This window comes from Sminthopsis crassicaudata, chromosome 3 (genome assembly GCF_048593235.1).
Source record: "Sminthopsis crassicaudata isolate SCR6 chromosome 3, ASM4859323v1, whole genome shotgun sequence".
NCBI lineage: Eukaryota > Metazoa > Chordata > Mammalia > Dasyuromorphia > Dasyuridae > Sminthopsis > Sminthopsis crassicaudata.
Window position 1 is genome coordinate 148275813 of NC_133619.1, and position 10447 is coordinate 148286259.

General features: G+C 34.7%; 1 long non-coding RNA gene across 2 annotated transcripts in view; it reads left to right on the plus strand.

Annotated features, from left to right (window-relative positions):
* The window catches only part of LOC141564940 (uncharacterized), a 29747-nt gene extending 19882 nt beyond the window's left edge, over nucleotides 1-9865 (plus strand). The window contains exons 3-4 of one of the 2 annotated variants that reach the window (XR_012488819.1): nucleotides 9206-9299; nucleotides 9576-9865. This is a non-coding gene — a long non-coding RNA (uncharacterized LOC141564940). Of the gene's footprint in view, nucleotides 1-1145; nucleotides 1350-9205; nucleotides 9300-9575 lie in introns of those variants that run through there. The other variant, XR_012488820.1, reaches the window with a different exon arrangement.
* Nucleotides 9866-10447: the final 582 nt, after the last annotated feature.

Consider the following 10447-nt stretch of genomic DNA (forward strand, 5'->3'; position numbering starts at 1 on the left):
GGACTGGTACTCTATCCACTGCATCATTTAGCTGGGGGTTTGTTTCTTGACAAAGATACTGACTAGAGTTTCTTTTTTTCTTTCTTTCCAGAAATTTTTTTCTTTCTTCCAGTAATTTTACAAAAATAATTTTACAAATGAAGAAATTGAGGCAAACAGAATTAAATGACTTATGTAGGATTACATAGCTAGTAAGTGGCTGAAGCTGAATTTGAACCTAGGAAGGTAGTTGTCTATCCATGTGCTCTATCCATTGTGCCATCTAGCCTCTTCAATGTTACCTCATGTCAAAGACTCTGCTCTAAACCTTTTTCATCTCATTGTTTTTACATGGTAATGATCTGGCAGTTGTGGTGTTATTTCTATCAATCACATGTGACAGAAAAGGCAAGCTCTGGGCCTGAGATATTGCTGATCTTAATCAACTTTCTGAGGATTACATATTCTTCTTGGAACTGATCCAGGGAATAAACTACTTACTAAATCTTCATTGATCATTGAACTCCCAAATCAAGCAACAAATCTTCTAAATGGTTCTAGTTTCTATGGCTTCTTTGTTTTCTTGGGTTTGGAGATCTGCTATGTCCATCCTGTAATTACATTTTTTTCTTCTGCCATGGCCACCCTAACAGTGTGGGTTATCCATTGATGCTTTTCCTTCTTAATGCCTTTCCTTAGCATCTAGGTGGCAGAGAGGCTAGATAGCCAGATAGATAGAGGACTGGGTCTAGAGTCAGGAAGGACTGATTTGGATGTTCTGTCCAAAACAGAAGATGGCTACCCTTGCCTATCCATTCTATGTTACTCTCGAAGATTTACCAGAAGTCTGCCCAACTTCCTAGAGGCTTTCCTCATTTTCTCCTGATAAATACAGTGGAGATCTAAAGAACAAATCATCTGTAACCTTCACCACAAGACTAGTTCATTTTTTCTTCACATCACAAATTATCATCATCATTATAATCATTACCATCATTATAATCATAATCATACCTTTCCATTTTTATTGCTTTAGGGCTTACAGAGCTCTTTATTAATATATCTCATTTGATCTTCCCCAAACTCTGGGAAATAGCTATTATTACTATCTCCATTTCATAATGGAAAGATGAGGCTGACCCTTTTGGTTTCTTTTATTTGTTGAGGCTTTCATGTTAAGTGACAGAGTCACACAGCTATCTGAGGCTAAATTTGAACTCAGGCCTTCCTGACTTCAGGAAGAAAGAGAAGGAAGAGGCAGAGGAGGATGAGAAGAAGAAGAAGAAGGAGAAGAAAGAAAGGGAAGAAGAAGGAAGGAGGAAGAAGAAGAAACAGAAGAAAGAAAAGAAGAAAGAAACAACAACAATAAAAAAAAAAAGGTGATATATGATGAAAGTCTGAACTGTGTTCAAAGATTCTCAGTAGTTTGGTAATTTTTCTGTTATAATTCCAATTGTTTCCCCCTGGAATGATTAAACCAATTTACAGCTTGACCAATAGTATATTATTGTCCTGGTCCCAATATTTGAACTTCAGGGTACCTGAATATAAGAATAAGGTTGGTAAGGGAATGTAGGGTTCTAGTAGTGCTTCAGTTTATCTCTTCCCCTATATAGTCTGATCCCAACTCACTTATGATGTTCCTAGTAGAAAAAACATCTTGGAGAACAAAGAGTAGGACTGAAGGATACCTAGACTATCAGAAGCCCTGATCAGTGTGTGGCAAGGAAGAGGAACCATCATTTTAGCCTTGGGAGCATTCCTCCTTCTTTAAGGCCTCCCTGAAAACTGGAAGGAAATGTTTGCCTGAGTCTGATCTCATTGATAGGGGGAGAGGATAGAGGTGAGGGTGGAACTGCACTTGACCCAAAGCCAATGAACTTCTTTCTTCTATGCCATCCCTACAGGGATAAAACCCTTCAGGCAGGATTCCGTTTGGCCTCTTTCCTGATAACATATGAATTCATACTCCTGCTGATTTCAAATCTCCATAGACTTTTTCTATTCCTTGTCCGAATAATGCTCTCATTCACCATCAGTATGAGCCTAGAATCTTGCCACATGTAGACAGAAATGGTGATAAAGTAGGGGGAGGGCAGATGGGCAGAGAAGGGTGCTTGACCAACTCTTTCCCTACTCCCTTTTAATGTAACAGTCAGAGGAAGAAGGGAAAAGTAGTGGAGTTTGGTGATTTCCACCTCAGGAAACTTAATATCCCTGAGGCATTACATGTTGATCTGATATTACAACAAAGACTTCTATTGTCTTTCCCTGGCTTGTATCCGAGGTTTCGAGAACTTCTTCAAATTAAAAAATATATAAATCCCTCTCTCCTCTCCTATTCAAAGAGTCAGCCCTTGCTTTAAATAATATAATAGAAAAAGGAGTTCTGCAAAACTAATCAACATATACATTACAGTATATAGAACGTTTCAAATTCAGTCAGCAATCTCTGAAAAGAAAGAGGGAAAAGCTCTGAAGACTTATCAAAACATATGATTACTACCAATTTCTGATGATTCACATGGATACAAATGATATAAAAATAAAGAATCTAAAGTGTTGTCTGAGGTGACCAAGTCTTGGGTAAGAAATTAAAGATCACAGGCACAAATTGTATTTTCCTCACTAAGGGATGTAGGGGAAGAAAAAAAAAAAAGATTATTTTGGAAGTCAACAGCTAGCAAAAGGTGAAGACTAAGAACTGGAATTTGGACTTTAGGACCACATCTGATAATCCTGGCTTGATATGGAATCCACACAACAAAGGCTGATAAGAATATGTTTTCCACCTTCCTCCTTTCTTTGGAGAAACGAAGGACTATGACTAAAAATTGCTTTTATTGTCAGACACAGATTATTGTTGATTAGTTTTTTGCTAATACTAGATATTCTGTGTTTATAGAATTTCCTTGAGCTTTAAGTTTAGTAAACTTACCAAAAGAAGAAGTCAAGCTAATTCTTTTTCATGATGATGAATGTCTACCTTTCTAAAACTGTAGGAATCATTTATTTAACAATCTACTCTAAACTTTCATGAGAATTGAAGTCATATTCACTGGCCCAATAATGAAGCATAATTGCCTACTTCTTGATGAGAGGTGATGGATATAAGGCAAATATCTTCAGACACGGCCAGTTTATGAATTAATTTTATTTTTACTTATTTGTCATAAGTTTGATTATTTTTAAATAGATGGATAGAATTTGGAGGGGAGAGAAAGATATGATAATGATGCCTCTCCAAAATGGAAAGGGCTACAAGGAAAGATATTAAGCTTTATTAAGTGCCCAAGCTGGGTACTGTGCTAAGCACTTTACAAATATCTCATTATATCCTTACAGCAACCCTGGAAGATATGCTATTATTATCTCTTCATTTTATGGTTGAGGAAATTGAGGCAGAAAGAGAAGAGCTTATTTTCTCATGGTCACACAAGTAGTAAATGATAGCCTACATTTGAATCCAAGTTTCCTGATTTAAGGCCCAGTGCTCTATTTATTGTGCCAAGTGCCAAAAGAGAAAAGAAAGACAATGTTATTGAAACACATCATTTTTTTTTCATATTTCAAGTGTTTTGTTTTTCCATCTATATGTAAAGATAGTTTTCAATATTTATTTTTATAGATTTTTGAATTCCAAATTTTTTTCTCCCTCCTTCCTTTCTTTACCTCCCACTTCCCCAGAATAGCAAACAATCTGATATAGATTGTACATGTATAATAATTTCAAACACATTTCTATATTAGTTATTCAGCCATTCTCCAATTGATGGGCATCCACTTAGTTTCCGGTTTCTGGCCACTACAAAGAGAGCTGCCACAAACATTCTTGCACATACAGGTCCCTTTCCCTTCTTTAAGATCTCTTTGGGATATAAGCCTAGTAGTATACTTCTGGATTAAAGGATATACACATAGTTTGAGTATAGTTCCAAATTGTTCTCCAAATTGTTGGATCCATTCACAATTTTACCAACAATGCATCAGTGTCCCAGTTTTCCCACATCCCCTCCAACATTCAGCATTATCTTTTCCTGTCATTTTAGCCAGTCTGAGAGGTATGTAGCAGTATCTCAGAGTTGTCTTAATTTGCATTTCTCTGATCAATAATGATTTGGAACACCTTTTCATATGGGTAAAAATAATTTCAATTTCATCATCTGAAAATTGTCTGTTCATATCCTTTGATCATTTATCAATTGGATAATGGCTTGATTTCTTATAAATTAGAGTCAATTCTGTATTTATTTTGGAAGAGGCCTTTATCAGAACCTTTAACTGTTTTCGCAGTTTATTGCTTCCTTTCTAATCTTATCTGCGTTAGTTTTGTTTGTACAAAAGCTTTTTAACTTGATATAATCAGAATTTTCTATTTTGTGATCAGTGATGATCTCTAGTTGTTCTTTGGTCACAAATTCCTTCCTCCTCCACAGGTCTGAGAGGTAAACTATCCTATGTTTTTCTAATTTATTTATAATCTTATTCTTTATGTCTAGATCTTGAGCCCATTTTGATCTTATCTTGGTATACAGTGTTAAATGTGGATCAATGGTATGCACAGTTTTATAGCCCTTTGGTCATAGTTCCAAATTGATCTCCAGAGTGGCTGGATCAGTTACTGAAGCACTTTAAATACACATATATACAAAGTTCACTTGGCTCCAATTGTGAAATCTTCTATTTTTTGCAAATGAGCACATTTGATTATCTCTCTCTGCTTTAACATTACCTTCCCATTCTCTCTGCCTCTTTAAAGAACAGATTCAATAATTATGCCTAAATATATCCAATAATTTTTCCTTGTGCTGTGAAGCAGATCCTAACAAACAATGATGCTAAATACTTTATAAGATGACTGCCTACAGGTGGAGTCTAAATCTGATCAGAAAGAGACATAGCCAGGAGTTATTCTTTTCAAGTCTGACCAGGGATTATGAAATCATGTGGCAAATTCCAGGGGAATGAAGTAAGAGTGGGGATTGAAAATCAATAATGGGAACTATGAGCTCAAAGGATATCAAGAGCCAAAAGGGAATGAGCAACAGAGTAGGGCAGTAGCCATTATTAACCAGATTAACAGGTAACCACTTATGTGAAGACCAACCTCATTGAAATCATGGCTATCATGCCCCTTGCAGTATCTTTTAGGGAATTTGGACCCAGCATATAATTTTGTCTAGGTCAGGACCAAAATGTTGAAGTTAGCAAGGAATTCTCATATAATTGTTTCAAATATCCTAAACCTTAATCCCTTCATAATCATTTTTGTTTTCTCCTTTTTGGTTTAAAGATCACAATCCTTGATGGAAAGAGCAAAACAAAACTGCAATTGTATAATACCTCTTAGTCCCTTTTCTCAGTTAACATTGGAGCCCCACCTCAACTCAAGCAGCCGACCTCCCCTACTTTGTTCTTTTTCTTTTCTGAAACAAAGTTAAAACTCTTTTATTGTCTTTCACATTTTTCTTACCTTGTGAAACTTTAAACTGTATTCACTTTTATTTACATCTTTAACAATTCTAAAGTATTTTCTTCTTGCTTTTACAACAAAGCTAAGAAAGGAAGAAGAAAGAGAGAGAAAGAAAGAAAGGAATGAAGAAAGAGAAAAAGAAAGGAGGAAAGAAAGAAAGAAAGAAAGGAATGAAGAAAGAGAAAAAGAAATGAGGAAAGAAAGAAAGGAAGGAAGGAAGGAAGAAAGAAAGAAAGAAAGAAAGAAAGAAAGAAAGAAAGAAAGAAAGAAAGAAAGAAAGAAAGAAAGAAAGAAAGAAAGAAAGAAAGAAAGAAAGAAAGAAAGAAAGAAAGAAAGAAAGAAAGAAAGAAAGAAAGAAAGAAAGAAAGAAAGAAAGAAAGAAAGAAAGAAAGAGAAAGAAAGGAGGAAGGAAGGAAAGAGAGAAAGAAAGGAGGGAGGAAAAAAGAAAGAAATAAAAAAAAAGAAAAGGAGGAAGGAAGGAAGGAAGGAAGGAAGGAAGGAATGGAAGAAAGAAAGAAAGAAAGAAAGAAAGAAAGAAAGAAAGAAAGAAAGAAAGAAAGAAAGAAAGAAAGAAAGAAAGAAAGAAAGAAAGAAAGAAAGAAAGAGAAAGAAAGGAGGAAGGAAGGAAAGAGAGAAAGAAAGGAGGGAGGAAAAAAGAAAGAAATAAAAAAAAAGAAAAGGAGGAAGGAAGAAAGAATCCTGCATGAGAGAGAAGGGTGATATGAACTGCTATGAAGAGTTATGGTTTCTTCTTTACATATGAAGAAAGATAATATTAATTTTTAAAAGTGCCTAATTGATTGAAAACAAGAGGGAGGATTTATTAGTTGCAAGCATTCATTCAAACCCTAAATGAGACCCAAGAAAGCCTTATTGTAATCTTTAGGGACCTGCCTAAGTGGAACCTTTACCTCCTTCAACTCCCTTTAATTCTCAATCTCCCTCCTATAACCCCAAAGAGGGGAGAACTATACCTTCCTTCCCTCATTCTAGTTCTGAGACATCCTTCTTATGGAAAAAAGTCATTAATGTTGTCTGATGGAAAGACCTGGCTTTGCTTGGACTATCTGTCACCTCTTGGGGATTTCTATGCTTGTGGCCAAGCATATTTGCTGAAATAAAATGTTTGCCAGAAACAGTCCTCTGAAGGCTTTGGCAAATGCCAAAAAAAGGAGTGTCTTTTGCATTTTTTAAGAAGCTTCAGCTCCTTGTGGGCTCTAACTTTTCCAAAAGTGTAATGACAGCTCTATGTCAATCATTCCTATTTATCCTTGCTCACATGCCCTCCTTTCAGTCTTTTATACATAATCTTTTTTAAAATTTATGTCTTTTACTTCATGTCACCTTCATTTCCAGATATATTCCTCCTTGTTTTTTTTTGCCAGAGTCTTTTTTTTTTCCCCTGAGGCTGGGGTTAAGTGACTTGCCCAGAGTCACACAGCTAGAAAGTGTTAAGTATCTGAGACCAAATTTGAACTCAGGTCCTTCTGAATTCAGGGCTGGTGCTCTATCTACTGCCCCACTTAGCTGCCCCTTCACCAGAGTCTTTGCAACAAAAATCAAGAAAAGAAGAAGAAAAAGAAAAGCCTGCAGTAAAACTAGCCAAAAATATCAATTGAGTCTGATGTTATATACAAAATCCCACACCATTAGTTCCCCACTTCTGTATAGAAGGAAGCAAATTACATTTTCTCCTTTTCCTTTGGCTCTGAGTTTTATCATCATAATTACTCACTGTTCATTTTTTTCTCCCCCCCCACCATTACATTGCTGTACCTAACATTTATATTGTTTTCATAGGTCTATTCACTTGACTATGAAACAATTCTAGTCTTTCTATATTCCTATTCTTTATATTCCTCCTTATTCATGTAATTTTCATGAGTTATATTCATATATCCCAATGTCTTTAGCTATTCCTCCATCTATATAATTTCTTTTTTGCTATTATAAAAGTTGCTATGTATGTTTGGAGTATATATAACCTTTCTTTTTTGACTTCTTTGGGGTAAAATATCTATCAGAAGAATCACTGGATCAAAAAACATAGACATTTGAGTCCCTTAATATAATTCTAAAGTTCTTTTTAGCACTGTTGGACCAATTTACAATTCCACTAAAAATGTATGTGTCCTTATTTTTCTTAGACCCTCCACCATCAATTTTTTCTTTCTTTTTTTCATCTGTACATAATTTTAAAAATGTGAGCTATTCAGAATTCTCTATGCAACTATATTGCCTCATAGGGATTGTAACAATGTCACCAGAGCTTTGATCCAGCTGAATTTTCTACCCAGCTTTTACAAATCAACTTTTTTAGGGTCTAGCATATTTAACAGAATGAATTATGAAAATATTATCATTTCTTACAAGGTTCTCAGCATCTCTGTCTATTCTGTTAACTCTTTGTGATCAAAATTAGGTCTAGAAAGAGGTGGAGCAAAGCATTTATTTGAAGTCTGGAAATGATACTCTCTGAGTGTCAGTCAATTAATCAATGAACATTTATTAAGCATCTATTATGCATTAGCATAGTACTATGTTAAGTACTGGGGAATACAGGAATATACAAAAAGGAAGAAGATAGCCCCTGATTTTAAGGAGCCCATAGTCAAATGTGAGTGACAACATGCAAGCAATGATGTACAAATAAGCTATGAAGTGGGTAAACTGGAAATAATGAACAGAATAAAGGCATTACAATTAAAAAGCATAGGGAAAGACCTTTTATAGAAGATGTGGTTTTAGTTGTTGATACTTGAAGGAAATCAGAAAAACCAAGTGGTAGAGAGGAAGAGAAGTGTTTCAGGCATAATGGACAGCCAAAAAAAAAAAATGCATAGAATACAGAGATGGAATATATGCTTGAGAACTTCAAGCCCAATGTATTTGAATTTAAATAGTCAAGGTAGATAACGAACAAGATTTCAGAAATTTAGAAATCTAGAAAATTAGATTTTTCTCTGCTATCTAATTTTTCAGGGATCCAGAGAAGACAAATGACTTGTCCAAGTTTACATGAGGAAGAAGCAGGAGAAGAGTTTGACCCCAGACCTTATGATTCCAAACCCACTGTTGTTGTTATTATTGTTCAGTTGTGTCCCTCCAACCCTATTTTGGGGTTTTCTTAGTAAAGACACTAAAATAATTGTTATTTCTTTTCCAACTAATTTTACAGATGAGGAAACTGAGGCAAATAAGGATAAATGAGTTGTTTAGGTCTCTCAACTAGTAAGTTTCTGAGGCTAAATTTGAAATCATTTCTTCTTGATTCCAAGCCTGGTCCTCTATTCACTGTGTTTACCACTGTAACCAACCAAAAAGATGATAGTTTCCTTTATACATTTAATGAACAGCTACTGAGTGATTAAAACACTGAATAGAAATTAAAAAGTAAAAGATCTCAAATGAATCAAATACTTAGATAAAATTTTAATCCTTTTTCATTGGTGTCTTCACTGTGATACCTGGGCTTGATTTATCCACAAAATAAATCCCTCTGTGCCATGAACAATAATTGAATTTTATGGTATTAAAAATATGAGTGTATATAAAAATTAATATTTAAAAATATCCCTCTTTGCCCTTCCTGTCCCCACCAGTCCCCTGCATGTTATACTCAAGGTGTTGACTTTCCTTGCCTTCCTGTATGGTTGCTTCCTTTATTTTCTGAGAAATGAAATTATAAAATAATTTCTACTCATCTTAATCTGAGTAAGAACATGGTGCTTTTCTTTGTTGACATATCCACAGATGGGTCTTTTCCTGACAGGAAGAATGGCAGAATGCCAGGAAAGGTAATTGCAAGCTGCTTTTAAAGCCAGAAATGAAGAGAAAGAATTTCCATGTAAGTTATGTTCACATAAACAATGGGAAGATGAGAGCACAAGGCACCTTGTTCTGAAATATAGAAATTAGGCAAGCATAAAGAGCCATAAATTGAAGTTGTATTAGTGTTTTAATGATCACAAAATAAGAAAATATTTGTTGGTATTTATTAGATTATATTATTTTTGTATAGATTAAATTTATTAGATTGAATAGCAATTTTTAATCATGTAAACAATCCGGAACATTTTATGTTTATATAGCACATAAGGCTGACAAAGTGTTTTCTTCACAGGTATTATCATCACAGTATTATCTCCAAATTAAAGATCAATGTCATAGAACTTTGGATTTCATAGAAATCTTACCTGAAGAATTTCTTCCACAATATAATCAACAAGAGATCATCTAGCTTTTTGCTTGAAGACTTTAATGAAGAAGAATCTTTTCCTGAGTCAGTTCCCCTATCCCCATTTCACCTTTGAAATCTTTAATTGCTTATTAATTCAGCATAAATAATTTATTAAGTGACTCTTGTATGTCATGAATTTATGTTGGAAATACAAAAATAAAATCAAAATAATATCTACCTTTAAGTATCTTGCATCCTAACAGGAAGACAACATTCATGTAGTTATACATAAAACAGACATAAGGTAATTTTTTGAGGCAAAGTCCTAGTATTTGAGGAAAATGGGGAAGGCCCCTCCCCTGAAAAAAAAAAAAAGAAAAAGTAAAGCTAGAACATGAGAATACCAGGATTTTGAAGAGACAAACTGACTTGTCCATGACATTTCACACAACTACTAGAAAGTACAAGTGATGTAATATAGCTTCTAGGGGAGACAGTAATAATTTTAAGGTCCCCTGACCTTAGGGGGCTTCTGTTTTAATAATAAGTCAGTGATTCTAAATCTTCTGGCTTTGGAATCTGTGATCCTGAGCCCCTCTGATCTAAGAATACTATATTGCTCTGTCAATGATTATAAAAGTCCTCTGGCCTAGGAATATAATAATATTTCTTCCCTTAGACTTTAGAGGAGATATATTAGTGATCCTGAGACTATTGTTCTAACAATCTGTCAGTGATTTCAAGTCTTCTGGCTTTAGAATTGTCCTACAAACATTACTGTCTGTTGGGTAGTGATAATCAAATTCCAGAGACCA